Source organism: Falco biarmicus, chromosome 11 (assembly GCF_023638135.1).
Source record: "Falco biarmicus isolate bFalBia1 chromosome 11, bFalBia1.pri, whole genome shotgun sequence".
In the NCBI taxonomy this organism is placed as follows: domain Eukaryota; kingdom Metazoa; phylum Chordata; class Aves; order Falconiformes; family Falconidae; genus Falco; species Falco biarmicus.
Genome location: NC_079298.1, coordinates 2171055 through 2192557, shown reverse-complemented (window position 1 = coordinate 2192557; position 21503 = coordinate 2171055). Strand labels below are relative to the sequence as shown.

Below are 21503 nucleotides of genomic sequence, written 5' to 3'. Positions count from 1 at the left end.
ACTCAGGGAAAAGGCAGCGCCAAAGCCAGTATCTGCCCCTTCCCATCAATAACCGAACCCACAGCGAGCGGAGGGATGGACCATAGCTCCCACTGGAGATGGCGCCTTCTGCCAAAAACCAAAGTGCTCTGCAGTCCCCTCTCATTTGGATGGGGACCAGCTGGGCACCTCAGCTGAGGTGGACGTTTGCAGGAACAAATATCGCTGTTATCTCCTGGCCCAACCTCTGCACCAACAGCAGTAGCACTTGCGTAACCTGCACATCTTGAAGACCACCTCCATCGGCTCAGAGCTGACACGTGGCACTGAGGAGTCGCTACCAGGCAATGACAAGACAGTGATGACTTGTCAAGGTAAGAGCAATGATTACAAATCCTTTTCCTCCCTTTCCTCTGGTTTCCATTTCCAAGGAGTCAGCTCCCACGTGTCTGTACTGTGACTTACAGCTAAGCTGTGGTGGGGAAGGTGCAGCAAAAAGCAAGGACTTTGTCCTTTGAGAGCCACCTGGGCTTCTACCACAGATGCTTCTGCTGACATACCATGCGTCTTTGCAAAAATAAATCAACTTCGAGATGCACTCAGGAAGTCAGAGTTACAGAACAGCTTGTTTCCCACAGGCTTGGACGGCTGCTCAAAACGTTCATGGTCACAGGCTGACTGCAAAACCGCTCCTCCTCTTTTCTCTTATTATTTTCATCAGCAAGTCAACCTTATACAGGCTGAAACAGCCTGCTGCAGCTTCCACTGAGAGCAACCCCTGGCAGCTAACGGCCTGCTTACACAGCAAAGCTGCTGCACAAACCCTGCAAAGCCACCCTGCCCAGAGAGCCTTTCCAAGGCTATCGTCCCTCCAGCGGCCTCCTAACCTCTGGAAACCTCCAGCCACTTGTTCCAAGGGTTTGATTCTTTCTATAGGGTGCTCCCAGGCACCACAGGTGATAGGTGAGAAGAGCAGCCGCCGCTTTTGGCCAGAAGGTCCGAGGCAGCAAGGTCCCAGCTCTGGTGGGGCCCTTCCAGCAGATTTACACGGCGCTGCAAGAAGGGTCTCTGTCCACGCTACAAGTTACGGGACTCTCACCGGGGAGAAGGTTGTGGAAGTCAGCAGCAGTGGATTTTTAGATTTTACATTTGATAGGAAAAAAGACTAACATTTGATGTGAAGACACCCGTACGCCAGGGGGGAAGACAGACATCAGCAAAACTATGAATGTGAAACCCATTGGTCCATAAATCATGGAATTAATGGAAATCTAAAGATTGATAACGCTGTACAGGACAGGAGGGGAACGACTCCTGTAGTATCCCACTTACACCCAGTCCTAAGCAAACTGTAACATCAACACAGCCATTCAGGAAAGGTTTCCACTCAAGACTTGAGGCCAGGCTACACTCTGGGTCCGTACAGCGCTACACGGAGCACCAGGACTCAGCGGGCAGCCAGGCTGCTGGACCTCACCCTAATGCACTTCAGGAGCCCAAGAGCAGGTTAAGCTCGTTATGGAGACCTAGCCCAGTTGTAATGAAGCAGGAGCCCTGCGACATGCTCCAAAACCAGCTGGCACAGCTCAGGCGATCGGCTCCCGCTCTCTGCAATACCCCTGCTGCTCTGACACAGGCTCTTGGTCCCATCATGCTGCTCTCAGCTGCAGTGGTGTGAAACTGCAGCTGTGCTCACATGGGGGGCTCTCAGCCTCATTCGGGCTATAGGAGTAACCAAGAAGAGAACAAGATCCCCTTCCTTAAAAAAAAAAAATAATAGTTTCACCTACTATAAAAGAAAGAAGAGGCTCGGATTATTCTAGCGTTTGCAACAGGATGAGAAGGGATTTTGCATTGCTCAGGCAGCAGGCATTCTTCATCTCAGACCATGCAAATACTCAGTCAGGGCTCTGTTTCGTTGAAGGACATGAGGTTTTGATTGCGCAAACACAAAAGCAAAAAGTTTTCTCCAAGTCTGCAGTGAAACTCAAAAAGTTCGTTTAAAGCTGCCAGCCTTGCGTGCAGGCTCACAGACGATGCTGGGAGGGAGAGTCACACATGGTATAAATCCAGATTATATGAAGGGATTGGTCTTTCCGTGATTAAACGGGCTGAACTTGGCCTCCTTTCCATAGAGGACCTTTTCATTCTTCAATAGGTGAACTAATGCCCATGGTTAATCCCCATACGCTACGTGTAAGGCCTGCCCTTATATATAATAATCAGTACCCCTGAACACTGTAAGGACACTTATGAAGTGCCCTTAATTTACAGCCCTTGCAGCAGAGCTCAGCTTTAGGCAGGCTCTCGCCGCCTGCCAGGAGCTCACTGTTTAGAAACGCTTTTTGCAACAACCTCTCCCAGCCTCACTAGAAACCTCATGTCTTCCCTCTCGGCACATCAAGACGCTGACGCGGGTATCTGCCAAGTGACCTCATTCAGGGAGGAGGAGGAGGAGGAAGAGAGGTTCTCAGCTATCGCTTACCACCGGCTCAATGGCAAAAATATCACTGGAGAAAAGCATAGAGTCTTCTCGCACCTTTGCCCTCTGGTTCTGGAAGGCACGGGAGAGAAGGGAAAGGCGTTCTTGGAGCGTGGGGTCCATTGCACGCTGCTTGAGAAAAGAATCCCTCTCATTCTCCTCCTGCTTCTGCAGCCTGAGACAGCCCCTGCAGCCATGGGGAGACACAAACCAAGCAGATCATTTAATAAACAACATATTTGCAGAGACTGTCGCGTAAGCGCAGGAGCAGCCACGCACTGGGGGAGGAACAGCAGGAGCAGCTCAGCAAGGGGCTGACCCCAAGCCACGGGGTCCCAAGCAGATCAGGTTATCACTTGTTCGCTGGCACGGCAGGTAGTTTTACGCCACACTCACGAGCTAAGAGGAGGTTTTTGAAAGCTAGCAGCCCTCAGGAGAGCCTCCTGGCTCAAAGCTACTGCCACGACTAATGGACAACCCACCAACACCCTCAGATGGCTTTTCCTCCCGTAGAGGTGCTGGGGGAGATGGATGAAGATGAAGGAGCACACACTGCAGTGCTTCGCTGGCAAGGGGAGAGCAGCTGGGATTCAGCTGCAGGTTACCAGCCTCACTCTTTTTTACCTTCCCTTTTGGACTGGCAGGGATAAGCAAACTAGATCTGCTCCACTGCCTACACTGCCATCCAGCAGAGGATCCCAGAGCATTTGAAAAGCCAACTCACGGACTTTCAGGCATTGCATCACTTCAGTGAAATTAATGGGTTTATATGCATGAAGACAGAGGCCCCGAGAGGTGAAGGGACTTTGCCTAGCATCACCCAATAACGAAGGCAGGACCAGCATCTCTGAATGCAAACCCTTACATCCAGCCTTGAACCACTGCAACATTTTTCTCTTTTTGGCCTTCTCCACAGAGCTTTGACACAGGTCACCTCTCCCTCACTCGGTAGTTGTAGCAGCAATCATTCTAGTGTTTAAAGCTCGCAACCGAGAGGTGAGAAGGGAGCACTGCTGCAGAGCACTTGCTTCCCAGCTGGCACGTGGATGTGCCCCCTTCACGCTCCAGTCCCCTGGCCACCAAGGACCAGCAGGTGACTACTCGAGGGGGATGAGGGGAAGGCTCCATACACAGCACATCAGGGCAACGTGGTATAAACAGGACCGCAATCACCACCCAGCTAAATTCCAATGCATTTAGAAAGGAAACACAGCCATGGACATTACTAGCAGCACGCAGACAGAGCCTCGGGCAAATGCTGTCACCAGTGCCAAAAATACTTTCTTTGGCTTGCTCCCTGTGGAGTGTCATGAGAAATGTTTTTCCACGGCTGACCTACAGCGCTGTGCATGCGGGGGGCTTCCAGGCACCGAGATGAGCAACCCTCAACTAAGCCTTCATCAACAGACAATAATTCCATTGTTGAATCCCAGAAAGTCCTGCAGGAGGGAGACAGAGCAAACCCCTGGGTAGACCTTGTGATGATCCAGGTCTTTTGGGGTGACAGCCAAGCGCAGGGTGCTGAACTGCCTCCTCCCATTGGAAAGGTCCTCTCTGCTCTGACATCTCAAAAGCTTCTGCTACAGCAGCACAGAGGCCTCGGAGCTATGACCACCCCTAAGACTGCAAGTAAGGAAGAACAAAGCACTCTGCTCAGAGTACAGAACACGAGCTGGCATAAGATCAAGTGCCATTGGAAAAAAATTGGGTTGAAGTTAACTGTGGGGAAACCTGGTTGCTTCTGAGGGGAGAGAGGATCACTCAGGGTCCCATCTGAGATAGGCAGGTGGGAAGAGATGCTAAAAGAATGGCGCAGGGACGTACTAAGAGAAGGTCATGAGACTTTTTCTGTTAACACACTGATCTTGCACAGAAGTCACACACTGCGCAATTAAAAACAGAGAAGAGTGGAAAACTAGTTTTGGCCTTCAAGGCATTTCTGACCTAATTACACTGAACTTTATTTGCTCAGAAGCCCTCAAAAAGTTCTCCAGCTGAAGGCAGTTTCCTGACCAGCTCTGGGTTCAGACTAACTCCTATACACCTACAGCCATTCAACTCTGAGAAGGCACACAAGGACTCCCTAAATCACCCCAGCTTCTAAGTGTCTTTTCCAGTGCATCCCCTTGGGCTAGAAGTGTTTCCCTGCTGCCCCAAATGGAATTTCAAAGCTTCAGAGACACCCTGTGGAGAGCCTGCCCCACCTCTCAGCACCACGAAGACACAGGTGCTGACGCCCAAAGGCACTTCCAAGTCCTGTGCTGCCCTGCCTTCCCCGCAGAACCCTCCACCTCCGAACTCTCCGAGCCCCGGAGAAGGGGCAGGGATACCTCGCTGTGCTGGAAGCCGGGACAGCGCAAGGCAATTCAGCATCCTACAGCCGGATGGCCTCAACGTTCGGGGCCAGCAAAGCACCCTGCCCTGCGCACTACTGGACAAGAAGGCTGAAGAAGGTTGCCATCTTATCAAAGCTGGAGGGGAAGAAACTGCAGTGAATATCACAGCAGGTACGCTGCCTGCAGCTGTTAGGTGCTACCGCTCAACGCAGTCCCAGGTAAGGAGTGCCGACACCTTCCTCAGCCTCACAGACCCTCTGCGAGCCCAGGGACCTGGCCTCACTGACTTAGGGCTCCCACAGATGGGAATTTGCTCTCCGAGGAAATGCAGCCTTTCCTCCCCAAAACATGAGCTGGAACATGGATGGAACCGGAATGGGAAGCACTGAGCTCCATTACCCTGAAGCCCAGGGGGGGACACCCTGGTGTCGTGGATGGTTTACTTGTCCTACGCCATTCAAAAAAGCACCAACATCCCTCTGAGGCCGTACGTTAGTTTTACCCTTGGGCAGCGTGTCTTACTGAAATGAATCTTCCCAATGAACCTCAGCTTCTCCTGATCCTCCTCTTCTTGACTAACAAAAGCCTTCCACTGGAGTGGGCTATGACTTTACTCCGATTGTGGATGACCACGGATCTGTGGTTTGACAGCGTGATGTAGGTCTTCCCAGCTGTCAAGGAGTTCCTGTCTAGCCTGATGTTGACATCTTCAACTACTGCAAAATGAACTCCACGAAAACTATCATGATCTCGCTGTCTAAACCCATGGCCAGGTGGGTCTTGAAATAATGGGTATAGTTCTGATCTTAAAAACCAGGCTGAAGCCTTTGAAATTTCTGCCCTTCTCCAAAGTACAGAGCAGCTTCTATACGAAGACTGAACAGGATTCCTCAACCTAGAAACCACACAGGAGATAGGTAGGTTTGTAGAAGTATGAATGGCCTGGGAAAAAGTGAACAAGGAAAAAATTGTCACAATTTGTTGTAAAACAGGAACCCGAGGGCCTGAAATGGTATTAGTTAAAATGAGAGAAAAGTAGTTCTAGTACTTTTCCTAGGAATATTCCTTCCTTTGGAACGTACTGCCATAGGTGCCTACAGACGCTCATCGCTATAAATCCACAAAGCAACTGGACAAAGGCTTGGAAGGTAAAACCATCAGAAGCGATTAAACAAAGACGTGAATAAAGCCTCCAGCACAGAAAAATGCTGCCTCCAAGGCCCACGAGGGAGAAAGCATATGCACTGCCTGCTTCTACACGCTTTGCTAAGCATCCCCTACCGCTGCTCTCCTGGAGAGCACTTACACTCCCGGCTGCAGGCACCGAGGACGCTTCTGAAGGCTGGAGGGCTTTGCCGGAGCACCTTCTACCACAGAGAGAAGGATCTGGCATCGTGCTGACTGTGTAAACCCACAAACCTCCCGGTACAGACGAGAGCGTGCAGACGCCAGCGAGTCAGGAGGGAGCAGCAGGTCTTTCTGCCAGGCAGATAAACCGACACAGCAGAGCTGTCAGGGTTGGCCCAGGGCAGCTGCAGGCTTCACGGCCTGGGTGCCAAATTAGATGTGACATTTATTTAAGACTCTTGATGGTTTACTATATAAGTCTGGAGGAAAAGAAAAAAACAACAACAAAACAATCTCTGTACTGTACCAGCAATGTAGCCCTAGGTATTTCACTTGATGGGGTAATGTCCATGGGTCTGTGCTTTGGGACGCTTTGCTGCCATGAAAGCACATTTACTGAATCCAGACGTACCTGCCCTATCGTTACTTACACAACACAATGATCTTATTACAGGCTGTCAGCTCTCTCATTCTTACAGGCTTTTGACGTATTTCCCAGAGACAGCAGGACACAGCTCACTCTGCAACCTGAACAAAGCAACACCTGAACTTGAAATTAAAAGAGAGGCTTCTTACACAGCAGTAGAGCAGGTGCTTTGGGCTGTGCACTCCTGAGCGATGCTCTCTGAGACAGCGGGAACACCACCGTGTTTTATTCCAGCATCCATCTGCATGGCTATGGCCACCGGTATCTCAGCACATCATGGTAACTTTTAACTATCTGAAAGTAAGAAACCCAGCACTGGGTCATCCTCTGGGGGGCCTGTTGTGCAGGAGGAGAGGGAATTTACAGAAGAGCTAAAATATCTTTCCGAATATTAAGCAAACCCTTGAACAAGATTTCAAAACAAATTTCAGGTTTTATGAAGAATGCGTTCCCAGCATTCAACAGCCAGTACCTTCCTCCATCGATTACTGCTCTAAATATTAGGAAGCTGGTAGCCAGATGGATTAGACTGAAGAGAAACAAAACAGCACTCTGCTGCCTTTCGTCCTCACCATAATATTCTCCCTCTATCCCTGTAACTCCCTCCTCGCTGAATTTGGATTTTAAACCTTTTTAGGAGTGCATGACAGTCAGGTTCAGAATATTTGGGTAACAGGGAAAGCAAGTTTAAGTTAATTTGCCCAGTTTGTCAGAAAACTATGCCTGGCTCTCACCTCTTCTAAAAGAGACAGGTCCTGCTGCTTTTTCACTGAAAATACAAGCAAGCAACGAAAGCCGAGCTCTTCACTCAGAAGTGTCATTGTACCTCCACATCGACCCTTTGAGCAGTTCTTTTGCTCCTGCTACTATCACGATACCCAACTGCCTCACCATCACCAGCATATTCTGGTTTTTCAAACAGCATGCAAAGGTCTGCTGGTACCACTTCACCACCGGAGAAGGGAGTCACTTCACCAGGCTAACGATCTCTGGAAAGCGAGAGGAGTCCCCTGCGGCTGGATCCAGCCCTCCCCACCATATGCTTTTGGCTGCACCTCCCACAGAGCTACCTCGGTCAGAGCCAGGAGCGCTGCTCTGAGCTGTTTTGCTGTCAGGAAGCTAATGGCATCACCTACAAAGTGTGCTGGGTCTCTGACAAAGGCCACCTGTCAGTCCCCACGCTCGTATTTCCAGCACTAGAGCAAAACACAGGGCAGCGACAGTCATTTTTAAGTGCTTCTCGGAGGCAGTGCTCATGAGCTACCTTCAGACATCATTAAAACCATCGTGCTATTTACTCCAGCCCTAGGAGCAGCTTGTTTATAAACCTCACCATTAAATAACTGCTGCCAGCACAGGGGTTTCTACAGGACCATTGCCCAGGCTACAACAAAGCTCAGGGCACCCTAATCATCACTGCTGCCACAGCTGATGCTGTCAACAGCTAAAGCCCCCAGCAAAGCCCCCTCTGAGCCCATGCAGCCCATCGCAAGGAAAGGATCTGCTACCCCAGAGCACTGCAAGCCACCGTGAGACAACAGATGGGCAGGAAAAGGGAGATGGAGAGCAATGACCAGCCACAGCGTCTACGGGACAGGTCGCAGGCTCTTCAGACGGCTCTCCTGCACTTAGGAGTCACCTTGCTTTCCACCAGGCTCCTTGTTGTGCATCCTCCTGTAATGGAGCACCCAAAGGATTCCCCATTACCTCCTCCGCACTGTGCTTAGGAAGGGCTGTTGGCTTTCTTACGGGATGAAATACTCCAGCGCAGGAATATCTGGGAGCCAGCACAGAGCCTTTGTGCTGCCCAGTGTGAAGGAGCCTCGCAGAATGGACTGAAAGGACAACGAAACTGTTGGATAACACAAGACAGCGCTGCCGCATATCCAGGATGCCGTGGGCTATATATAATCACTATTGGTACTACAGCCATGATACGCTGGGGTTGCTGATCACTGAAACACTGCTTTTGGCCCACGGGGAAAGACAGGGCAGGAACCTTCCTTCTGATTGCCTGGCAAAGACATGCTTAATACGCCACTTCATAAATCAATCACCCTTCAAGCTACTCTTCTGCTTCTCAGCGAACGCTGATTGATCCACCAGGAAAGGAGACTAATGAATGGTCAGTTCTGCCCCGAAACGCATCCAGGGTTCATGGCACCTAAGAACATACTAGTGATTTCCACTGATGATAGAAGAGACAAGCTGCAGTCCAGGATGCCCTGCAAAGAGATGAAAACTACATTCTCCCAGAAATCCTTCACAGGCTAAGAACGGGATAGGCGGCGTCACATGGAAGTCTGCTTCTGGGGATGAACAAAAGAGCCAAAAGGAGACTTTTAACTCCAAATAACCCTCCGAGCACCCACCCCCAAGCCGTGCTCATGCAGTCAACGCCACGGGTTGCTTTAGCAGCTTTTTTGTCAGAAGGGGTGTTACATAGTTTGGGAGATATAAAGCCATGACTAACAAAAAAAAAAAGATCAAGCAAATGAAGCACAAACTTAATTCCTCTTCTTCTACCCTCAAAGCGACAGACCATCGGCTTTGAAACAGAAGGCCCTAGAGAGGGGCGAAGGCCATACTCTGTTTGCAAGAAATTTAACAACCTTATCTAAAACAGTATATATAAAGAAAAATCATTGTTACAGGCAGTTGTGGAAAAGGGGAACAAAGACAGGAAACAGTTGTTAACTGTTAGCTGATCTGACATAAAGGAACACTTTGGAGAGCAATTATACTCACCCATCAATCTAATTGATTTGAACCATAAAAGCCTATATAACCAATTATTTGTATAACATATTAGTTACCAATCCTCAGTCCGCTGCAGCACTGCTACGATTAAGATGCAAAGTCAACATATAATTGCACAAACTCCTATTTACACCTTTTTTTGCCTACAGTATATGCCACCCTGCACTCGCTTTGAAGCAGACGTACAAGAACATAAAAGTCCAACAGAAACTAGCCAATCCTGCTGGGAATTCTCACAAGTGAAGGAAGAAAAGCACAACATGCACCCACGACCTGAGGCAAGCAGAAAGGAAAATCCCTTTGCAAAGTTCTTAAATGCCTGGCAGTCCAAGGAAAAGCTGGAGCAGCCTCTTGTAATAACCACGGCGTCAGAGCCTGGCTTACACCTTAGGATAACACAGGAAACAAGATCTTTAAAAACTCACCAAACAAAACAAGTTTGTCTGCATCTGCTAGCACTAAACACAAACGGAAATAATTACATCAGTTCACGCACTACAGTAAAGCTTTGGAGCCAAGAGAGGCTGCTGCTTAGGGAAGCAGAAGGTTTCCCCACCTCCCAGCACTGGTAAGAAGCCACTACCAGCCTGCCTGGTGTTGAAGGATCGGAGAATTGCGCGGCGATGAAGAGCTACAGACCTGACCAGCAGTGGCACACAGCGGTGGCCACCAGAAGCTATGGGGCTGTTGCCGTGAATTTAGCTCGATAGGAACCGAACACACTGCGACATCAGAGCCGCTGTGAACGCTCACACCAGACCAAGGTTAAAACCAGAAATGGTTTTGGCATTCCCACCCTGGTACCCTGCACGACACAGGCACAGCTCCGGTCAAGATGCAGCGAGGCAGAGGGTTTGCTCAGGCAAGTCCTGAGCCTCCTCTGCTCTGGCTGGAGTCAGCACAAACCGCGAGGGCTCAGCAACCTGAGTGATCTCAGGAACGTGAAACGCAACACAGCAAGGGCTGAACCTCAGCTAAACCCTGCTGCCTATCCACATCCATCCGTGGGTTTGCAGAGAGAAAAGACAAAGACAAAGGCTTGATCTAGAGGCTAAGTCAATAGGATTTTCATTTTGTTTTCAAACAAGTTCCTGGAAGCTACTGATGGTAGTGCCAGCCTGGCAAGATGACAGGACCTTCGGTAGAAAGGGGGTTCTTAAAGGAAAGAGAAGAGAGGCATGCAGAGGTGGTTGTCTTCTCCAAAGTCTGCACAAAACCACAGACTAATATCACAGCAAGGTAATGTTTTACTCTTGCGAGTAGCTGAGATGCCCAGAGGTGATGGCACATCCGTGCTGCCGTTACTCGTTCAGCCTCAAACATCAATAAACACGTAGGGCTGGGATTTAATGAGCTTCCTGCGTGTGTACAGTGGCCACTAACACACCGCCAAGCCCTTGCAGAGGTGGCCTCATTTACCAACGTAAGCTGATCCAGCTAAGCCCAGCATCAATTTCAGCTGAAGAAAGGGATTCAGCACCCCAACACACCGACATTCCCGGCTGGGAACCCCATGCTGATCTGTGCAGGAGCTGAGCAGTCAGCAACGCCCCTGACAATTCCCCTCGGCCCATTTGCAACGCGATGCAGCCCCTACCACAGTTTCCCACCGCGGCCGAGATGCACAGGCTGTGCTTGCCCTGCTGCCAGCCGAGCACACCCGGTTCTGTAGTTACCGTCATCTTCACCAAACCCAAATGGCTCTAACACACCACACCAAACTCTCTGTCGTGCCACAGGTGACTGAAGAGCTCCACATCAGCTCCCTAATTAATCGTGTTTCATATGCCTTGATTTTTCCTGTGATCTCATGCCTCATTTTCCCCCATTTGTGATGAAACCTCGGTGCTTTCTCAAGCTGGCGGTTATCACTCACAGCTCCAGAGGCTGCTGCAGCACAGAGAAGCTGCCTGTGGTTAGACCGAGAAGGGCAGAGGCATCTCAGGGCAGTGGCTCAGGCCGTCCTGCGTAGGGCAGAAGACCCAGATCCTCTTCTGACATCCCCTGCCACCCTGAGCATTGCTGCCGCACTAAATACAGTGATCCCCAGCCAGTTCTTCCAGATCTACCCAAGAAATTCTTTTGTTATTATTTTTTATGCTTACGTTGCCCTAAGGAGATCTTGTCTATCGTGCAAGTGTTGGTGCTGGCTTAGAGGAAGGGGAAGATCTGAGGCCAGCTCATCACGCTTACTGACCAACCCAAACCACACATCCCAGTAGCTCTCCGGTGCTCAGTACCAAACCCCCCTGCAGCAGCCCCCCGCGTGCGGGCAGCCTAAGCAGCAGCTGCTGGCCAGCCTTCGGGACTGGGGGGGCTGGCGGGAGCCTGCCAGGGAGGAGACGGCTCCGGCAGGGCTTGCTTCTCCACGCTGCAGGCTGGAATCACCACCCCTGACGCGTTTGACAAACACACAGATGTGGTGCTTCGGGACACGGGTGGGCTTGGCAATCCGGGGTTAAGTTGGACTTGGTCATCTTCAAGGTCTTTTCCAACCTCCATCATTCTATGATTCTACGAGGCTGCTGGCATTTGCCCCACGCCTAGCAAGCAGCAATGGGGAGGAAACGGTGCTGGGGACCCCCTGCTTCCAGGGCCAGGCAGCAAAGCTCAGCGGCGGGGGAACAAGGCAGCCAGACCCCTCCCTGACCCAGGGCAAGGCAAGCTCCGCTCCACATCCAGCTCCCAGCGTGCTGCACTGAAGAAGCCTATTTAGCTGCTCCCTCCTGCCATATAGGAATAACCTGAATCTGGCACAGAGCAAGTTTTGCTGCCCAGGGCTCAGGAGGGGAGACATGACTTCACCCACTTCCTACGGGGACAGGAACTGAGCCAGCGCAGGAAAACTCACTCTGATTAACAACCACGGAGCCAGAATCAGACCCTGCTCGCACTTTCTACCTGCCCTTGAAGTAAGCAATTGAGGAGCCGAGGCTGAACTCCCCCATCTGTGCCCTGGGCGTGCAGAACCACAAAGGATGCTCTGAGCCTGGGTCTGCCATCCACAGCAAACAAGCCAAGATTTGCTTTAGCACAGCTCCTGCTCAGCAGCTGTCAGCCCTCCTGCAAGCTGTGTGGGAAGTTGAGGGAAAACAGGGTATTCATCTGCCAAACACCTAGACGGTTCCTCAGCAGGCTTTTAGCACAAGGCTGGAGGCTTCCAGCAGGACTAAAACCACCGAGAACTACTCCTGAGCCACACACGTTACCTCTCTTCTGGGGAAACCGCTTTTTGGGGCTCTGAACCAAGGGGAGACAGAAGAGTAATGGAATAGGCAGTTCTGCTTGAGGGCTGCCTCCTCTTGGGTGTGCTGTCTCCTAAAATACTCCTATGGGTATGGGTTCTGATCTCCCCCCTCAAAGAGGGTGAGATCCTGCCCCAGGCTTTTACTTCTGCATTAGACTCACAGAGCTACTGAAAGAGAGCCATCCGCATCACTACTTTTATTACTGACAGCAATAAAAGCATCTCAATACATAGCGTCCGTCGGCCACGCACAAGCTCAGTGGTGCTTTGCTAATTACTGAAGTTTTCTGTGCTGACAAAGAGATGCCAAGGGATGCAGCAACCGATGGGGAAAAACTGCACAGAGGAATTTCAATACCGCACCACAGATCCCCTGGGCTAGAAGCGTGTTGTAGCGCCTTGCCACAAGGGCCAGTGGGCACTGGAGGCACCCACATACAGGCACAGGATCTGGTCCTACACCTTGAAGACCACCCATCATACTATACTAGTACTCGTTGGAGACAGGAGCCTAATGTGAGTCAGCATTTAGGGAGCTCTGAGTAGAGAAGCAATTCTCCTTCCACAACTCCAAGCATCTCGCCGGCACCTCCTGTCTCTGGCAGCCTTCTTCACCTGCATGGAGCACCTGCCGTAGACGTTATTGTTTTGGATGGCATTGGACTGGTGGATTTGCTTTGCACCTCTGGCACACCTCTGGGAACCCGTCATGCATCTCCTCAGCCACGTGTCCCTGAGCAAAGCTCACCTTCCCACACCAAGCTGGTGCTACGCTGCCAGGCTGCAATAAATGTTGTTACTGCAGCAAACTGGGTTTGGTGTACAATCAGCAGCACTCAGGGCAAGCAGCTTGGGCATCATCTCACTTGAGCAGGACTTGACAGCTGAAAGAATATCGAAACTTTATGAATACTGGATTGGTTGAGACTAGGACTTACCTCCATAAACTTATTTTCCCACATCCACACGGTCCACACAGGGTGGGCTGAACGTCATCTGGGAAAGGCCAAGTGACCGACAGGACTTTCAGTGGTATTGAAACCTTTTCCAAAGCTGTACGAGTGCTTCGCACGCAGGTTTCAGAAACCCTTTCAAGTACCATAATCTGATGTTAAGGTGCTGGACAGGGATATGCTGGAGCCCAGAACATCCCAAGTCACCCTCATTTCAGTACGAGCTGGGATTTTTCACACCCAGACACATGTACACAGGCGAAAAGGAGGAGTTTAGGCATGTAAAGCACTGAAGGACAAGTTTTCATTGTAAATCATTACGCTCATAGCAGCAAACATTTTCTCCACACTCATCCATAAATTTGTAGCAACAGAACCGCCACCACACACACAGTCTATCCAGGGGACAGTACCTGTGCTCCTAACCAGCCCAAAAGACACACAATTTAAATCAACCAAATCATACGCTAAGGGAAAAATTGTGACTTGTTCACATGGAAGAGCTCCATGCTTGCTTAAGCAATGCTAGGGACAGATCTGACCCAGCTTCAGCAGAAATTTAAGCAATGTTCACCTGATCCTGCGTAAGTCACCCTAAGAAGGGTGTGATCCATTGAGAACGACTGCTGCCTGCGAGCAAGTCAGTACTGATACACAGCCAAGCGAGGGAAACGCCTCCCAACACCTTAAACTGCTGTTTTGCTCTTAGCACTTCTGTTTCTTAATAAACACTCTGTTGGTGGCTCTGAAAGAGCAACCCGGCTGCTTTCTGTACGCGCGTCACAGGGAGCCTGCCGTGGTGCCGGACACATGAGCCAGGGCTCGCCACGCGAGGTCAGGGAACGCTGTCTGGTGCTCTGCACTACTCCTGCAATAAACTCTGCACCACACCTCGAAAGACTGATTGATTACACGTTTCTGCTTCACTTTAGCCATTCATCTCAGCAGCCTTTCACTTACCTGTACGCTTCAAAGCTAGAGAGATAATCCCTTCATTATCCCCTTGCTCTCCTTCGCAATTCGTAGTTTATTTCAAAATAACTGCAACATTGTACTGGCAGGCAGGAATGAAATCCTGGGTTCATCTCCCAGGGAGCTGCACGTGTTCCTGGGAAAACACCCATCTCAGAGCCAGCAGAGAGTTTATCCCCGTGGCCTACCCACACAAATCACTTTTGCAAAGATTGACTATGGGGGAACCAGCTGTTTCAGTAAGAACAAGACTCTCAGGTTTTTCAAAGCAAGCCACGAAGATCCTGGCCCTAATTATTCGCTCACTCTGTTCCGTCACAAAGTATAAACCCTACGGCCCTAATCTCCACTGTCACTGCTCATCTGCCCCAGAGAAATTCTAGCCCTCTGAATTTTATCCTATAGATTCTGTATAGGCATACAAATAAGGCACGTTTTTGTGCTTCCCTAGCTGATATTTCAGTCACCCGTCCTAGAAACTGTTACCCAAAACAATAAGCTCCTCTGAGTGAGCATCAACCATTCTCCGTGAATATGTCAATAACTGGAAAACATTAGACAAAGCTGAAATAAGTCGTGAGGCTACATAAGTGTTTGGAAGATACAGGAGCACTTGTAACTTCCACAAACCCAAGACAACTAAAATGCTCTTTGCCGGGCTAAAGCAGCACACAGTATCCCCTCGGTTAGGACACCACACTTCCAAGGACCAACGCTGAGGAACAGGGACAAACCAAACCTCCCTCTCAGGCGAGAGGAAACACACGCCAAGTGCCTTCACGCAACTGAGGAAGCGCCTCGTTCGGCACCACAACATACCCCTGCTGAGCCAAGGCCGACAGAAGCATTCTAACATGGCGCCTTTTCCTAAAGATATTCCCCACTTACTCTTCAGTGAAGCGTAAAGCTGATGGTGTTTCTGTGGCCTGACCTCAGCTTCTCCTAGCCTAATATAAATGTTACACCTATCTCGGGAGGCAGCGAGCTCTTCCTGCCAAATCCCAAGAGCCCTCAAGTCCTGGCTGCATTAGTCCTGATGTCGTGAGCTGTGGGAGAAGGCAAAAAGAAAGAACAAGGCTCTGCGGCAAAACAACGTAGAAGCAGTGCAGGGGACAGATGTGTAAGAGACAGCGGCATTGGAGCGAGTCTGACAGAGGCACGCATTCCCACGTCGCGCTTCAAACATAGCACCGCCAAGGAATGAAGCTTCACACGTGCATATGCACACCGTAACGGAGAATCAAGGTTCCTCCCGCCTCCGACTCAGCAACTCCCAGCAAAACCCGATTCCAAAAAACCTCATTCCTGCTTGAGGGGATGCACTTTAAAAGCCCCCTAAACACCAACTATTTGTCACTTTTCTTTGAGGCAAAGCCGGGACAGGGGAGATACACCTGGAGAGGCAATTAAGGTGACCGGGACAACAGGGAATGATGGCAGATGGCAGTCATGGGGGGTGCTGGGTGGAGAGCACCCAGCCGACACCAGCATCCCCCAGGGAGAGACCGGCACACAGCCACACAGAACGAGGGCACACGCAGCCTTTGCCCCTTACCTGCTCACTTAAGCACCGAAACATACAGAGGTTTTGAAAGAAAAGGTTTTAGAAGTAGTCTGCAAAGCAAGCTTAACATTTTTCTGCTTTGAAAGGTCTCTGTTTTGAAGGACGCAGAGACTGGGCACCATGCAGTGCCCAGACCTTACCTGTGTCATAGTGAACTGTCAGGGGCCTGGAATAATCACCAGTCTTCTCTGGGTGGAAGTCCACCGTTACTTGCATGGCATCGCCAATCCCAAGAGTCCCAGCAGAGGGATCAACAGAGAAAGGGCTGCAACACGGAGAGGCACATCAGGATTATTGTGGGACCTTTGGGGACTACGTTCCTTCTGCCGTCCAGCTCACTCCAGCTCACCTGTATTAGCAAGGGGCCAAGAAACCACAGTCAGCAGCAGAAAAAGAGAACATACAGGGCCAGGAACTGAGCCACCGACCCAACTCCTGAAGAGCTCCAGCCCTCAGAAGATCCTAAGCGATAAAATGACCTCGTCTCCCCCATACCCTGCATCCAGTTTTCTGCAGCAAGGCTCAAGAGTCTGACTGCTAGCGATACGATCGCAGGAGGGTTTTTGAAGGGCACGGAGATGGCAAGAGTTATTTGCATGCACAACTTGACACTGAGTTCCTCAGGAATCCGTCTTTTCCTGCCACCTATAAACCTCAAGAGATGCAAATGTCAAGGCAATACCTGTCCCAGTGAGATTACAGCCTGGAAATCAGACAGGGAGAACAGAAGTTTATTCTTGAATGACCGGAGAATAATTAGACTTTAATGGCAGAATTAATCTATCTTTCTTTTTTTTTTTTTTTACCTTGAAAGCATCCTGGGTTTGCCTCAGAAAGGGCACATTTTATCAGCATTTCAATGAAAGCTGTTCTAAGCAAAGAAAAATCTGTACGAGTGCAAAGGCAGATTAGAGTGATACAGAAACAAGAAAACAAGACACAAAAGGAGTATCCCATTTACAGCCTGAACAATTAAATCTCTAGCTAAATGAAGCACCGCTAGCAGGAGCATATCAAGGCACCTTCAACAGGAGGTTTTCTGCGTATTCACAAGCAATGCAGTCTGGGGCTCTGGGTTGTAATCCAGGCTTGGTAACTGTTTGCTTGGCCTACTAGAGAAATTCTGTGCAATGTGTGGGAAATAGTATGAAAATGTGTCGGTGTACTTTAGATTTAACAAGAGCAATTATGATTTGTCGCCAGGTAAACAGCTCTCAGCTGACAGACACATAATTCAGTCCTTTAATGCTCAGGGAAAAGTCAGATGCAACATGTTTCTGCATAACAGCAGCTGGGCTTTGCGGCTCTTGTACAGCCTCACTTAGAAAGCAAAAGTTATTGGATTTAGTGCTTTGCTGGTGGTCAATTTGTCACCTTAAAAATATTTTCTGCAGAGTTTTACAGTGATTGGGGAGTGCAGCCCACAGAAATAATGAGAAAAAATGGAGCCATGCGCAAGCTGAGCTTCGCTCATGGAAGCAGTGACAGCTGATGAAACTGCTGGAGTTCCTGCTCATTAAGGAGACACTGATGCAATTGGAGGCCTGACCTGCTCCCATCACGACTAGCAAGAACATCGCCAGTGACTAACGGGGAAGCATTGGGCCCGCAATGTTCACGTGCTGGACCTGAGGCTTTTGAGAGGGAGGAGGAAAGCCAAGGCGCCGCCAGCCTCAGAACCGGGCTGCTCTACATGGCCCTGCACCTGCGCTGGGGGTTGTGCCTGGTTATACTGGGCAGGGCTCTGCTGGTGCTTGGCGGGGATCACTGCCTGCTGTGGGAAAGGCACAGAAAAATTCCCCCCCACCTCTTTTAGTTTGTTGTTTTTACCAGAAACATTGCCAGAACAGAAAAGCTGCCGGGTAAGGGCCACACTTCAGCACTACCTCCCATCCCATGCCCTTCCTACTCCATCCCCATGTCTGCATACCCCTGCCCTCGGATAGCTGGGATGGGAATGACACTCCTGAGGATGACTTCAGGGGATGCCCGAGAAAGTAGATACCTTCACATCTTCAAATTACCAGAGAAGAGGATCCCACCGAGGTCAGGACTCATTCTCAGGACTGAGAAACAGAGCACAAGTCAGACACCGCACCTCCTGCCTCCCACCCCACGCTGTACCCACAGGACAACTTGGTTCCTGATGTAGCAGGAGCTTGGTATCCCTCACGTAGACCTGCTTCTCCAAGACCCAGAGGGATGTAAGGTCCGTGCTTCACCTGAACTCTGAACTTCAGTCCACATCACTAAGCTGTTCCCTGCAGCCTACAGATAAGAGATGCTAAGGAAACGTCCCTGACACACTAATAGCCACACGGAAACCACTGCCAACAGATGAAGCTGGCAGGCTAAACTTTGGCCTTTTAGCCATTAATTGTGAGCTGTTCTTTACGGTAATTCTTGTCCTGTTAGATCTACCCTTGTAATGAATAACTACTGCTCCTGACAAAACAGGAAAGATAAGGTTTGGAGGTTTATTAATAGCTCTTCTTCTGACATGCTTTTCAACTACGTCCATTTGTACGTTTGCTTTGTTGTACAACATCTAAACTTTCACAGGTCCAGATCTCCCAGCGGTGCCTTGCAATCCCCAGCTTGTATAAACTCATCTAGCCGCACCAATCTGAGGGAGACCTTCCCAGCAGAACCTGCTGAGATCTTGCCCGTAATTGCCCTTCAGAAAGGGAACAACACCAGATTAGTAAGCAATTTCATTGTGATCTGCCTTGGCGTTTACATCTTGCTTGCTTTCACCAGGCATCAGCTCCCCAAGCTGGGCAAAAGTTAAATCCCATGAGGATACCACGGGCAAAATACTCCTGACAATTTAGCAACCAACTGACAAGTGAACAACGCTGACAGTTCTGTGGCTCAGGCTTTCCCGACTACCGCGCTGCCTTTCCTCCTGGAACCATACGTTTAGTCAGTGCAGCGTGCAACGAGGCTGCAACATACTTCGTCCCATGGTATGTTTCTCTTCTACAGCCAAAACCCCTTTACTCCTCTGGTGCCTTAATTTGCATTATAAAATCATCTGAGTTTGTGAGAATTGATTTCATTAAAAGCTGCCTCCAACCCCAAGACCGACAGTAAAATTACTGGTGATTGAATTGCCCCCTCTGTCAACTAAGACCTATCGCAGGAAAAAAACCCCAAAGATCACTTAATCTTGGCATACGTAATTTTTTGGTAATGGTATAAAAGCCAAAGTCGAGCACTGTAACCACTCCAGTAAACACAGTCTGTTAGGTCAAAGCATCCAAGACTCCATCTCCATACTGGAAAAATCCTGCACAGAGCCAGCATCTCACAAGCTCTCTCTTTCCCTCTTTCCCTGCACGTAGGCTCTGTTGTCACATCCCTGTACATCCCATGGTAACTCTCCAGCCCCACACCTCCATGTAGTATAATGGGTACTGCAGGGAGGGATGCAAGGCGGCTCCTGGCACTGTGCCATGTAGGAACATTTCCTGAGCTTCCAGAGCTTAATGGGACATTCCTAAATGGACCTTCTCAGACAGATCCTCTCTAACCCACAGCACAGCACAGTGTAACGTCAGGAAAAGGCAGTGCTGCACTGAGATCTGCTTCCAGGCACCATTTTCAACTGAAATGTACTGGAATGACATTTATCTCCGTGAATGCCGTGGAGAAGAAACTCACTACCCAGCCTTAACAATGAGAACGGCAGGAAAAGACTTTTTATATTTATACTATTGTTATTTTTTTTTATTACTACACTATGCAGTGAACAGCTGGGTATGGACATGCAGGGGGAGGACAGGCACAGAGCCAAGCTGCATAATGGGGAGTGCTTTGGTGTCAGGGTTCCCACACACACACACACACACACCCTTTACGAAAGAGGAGTCAAAACATGTCCATGTTTTCTGGTAGATACCACGGCAAGGGAGAGTTCTGAACAAGCAACAGCAGAAGGATGCTGAACTGGCCCCGTGGATTCATTTGAGAGCTCTGCCGTGGAGTAAAATACACCACACAAGTCCTTAGATAAAGTTGTAAGAGGCAAGGAATGTCCTTATGAAGTGACCCGCTGCAAGAGCAGAGCTCGCAGTACTGACCGAGAGGAAAGGTTAGCATTGGAGATGGGCTGAAAAATGCACTGAAGGTGAAAGCTGGTAGGTTACACTTGATGCCAAGGGAATTTTGAGAAAGGAGGCAGAGAGAAGTGATACGAGCGGCGCATTGGACTAGGAAACTGTGGCGCCTGCAGCTGCCTTGCAAAGGGGCAAGAGCCTGAATTCGCCCAGGCCAGAAGACAGAAGTTGCAGCAACTAAGAAGTCTCAGTTGTGCAGAGAGAGAATGAAGGACACAGAGGCCAGCTGATGGTCCGCAAACTTTGATCTCTCATTCCCTTCTACTCCACTAAGCCTCCTCCCCCTCTCACGTGCACGCATGCTTACACATAGCGGCACACAAAACTATTACGTGATATTGATGTTGGCTTTAACACAACACTACATCCGTACTCAGCAAAAGTTAAGCACACACTAAAGCTGCTTCAGTTCTCCACTAAATAGGAAGAGACTAAAACAGTCCTGAATGTAAGTCTGTAAGGCTGGCACTCCTACCACCTATGCCATAACTCTTAAATACTGCGTCTCGTATCTACACATTAAGCTCTCCAGGACAGGAAACATCACGCATTAATGTCCAAAGCACAGGTTTAAGTGTTTGTGATGCTGAACAATCATTACGGGAGTCATTCAAAAGAATGCAATGACATTAAACTAAAAACTTCCCCTGTCGTTAATAATGATGCAGCCTTGGTCACAGCCTCTAACGCAGGGAAATTAATCCCCTGACAGGAGGAGGAAAACGGTCTCTCCCGCGAAAGCCTCTGTAAGTAGAGTTGTTCAAAGACAATTAACAGCTAATGACCTACTCGCCTGTGGAGCAGTGTATTGGTGAGACTCTCCAGCCAACTTGTCATGCCAGCTGGGAGGCCAGTTCTTTTCTGCTGGGGCTGCTGGAGCCACTGAGCTCACCTGGGACCTCGGGGCAGGCACCTGAGCAACTTCTCACAGCACAAGCAGCAGGGAACCCACTGTCACCCAGCGCAGTCCCCAGCACTGGCTGGAGAAACCACTCCTGGCACACCATGGCCTCATCGCGCAGGGAGAACGTGGTTGTTCTGCTCCCAGGCTGCAAGGGGACGTGGTGACCTGGTCAAGAGTGGGGAGCACTCGGATTTTGAGTGGAGGATACAAGCTTGGGGGAGTACAGTCGAGATACTGGAGGGCTGGGCTGCTATTCAGGGGACACAGCAGAACCGCATGCAGCCGAGGGATGGAAAATGCAAAAACCTGTATTTGGGATGGAAGAATCCCTGGCAGTGCAGGCTGGTGGGCACGAAAGCCTTTCTACAGAAGAGGAGCTTAGGGGCTGGAGCACAGCACATACAGGGAGAT

At 49.9% G+C, this 21503-nt stretch overlaps 1 pseudogene; it reads right to left on the bottom strand.

The window, feature by feature from the left end:
• The window catches only part of LOC130157035 (hydrocephalus-inducing protein homolog), a 67239-nt pseudogene that overhangs the window by 29770 nt on the left and 15966 nt on the right, over positions 1-21503 (bottom strand).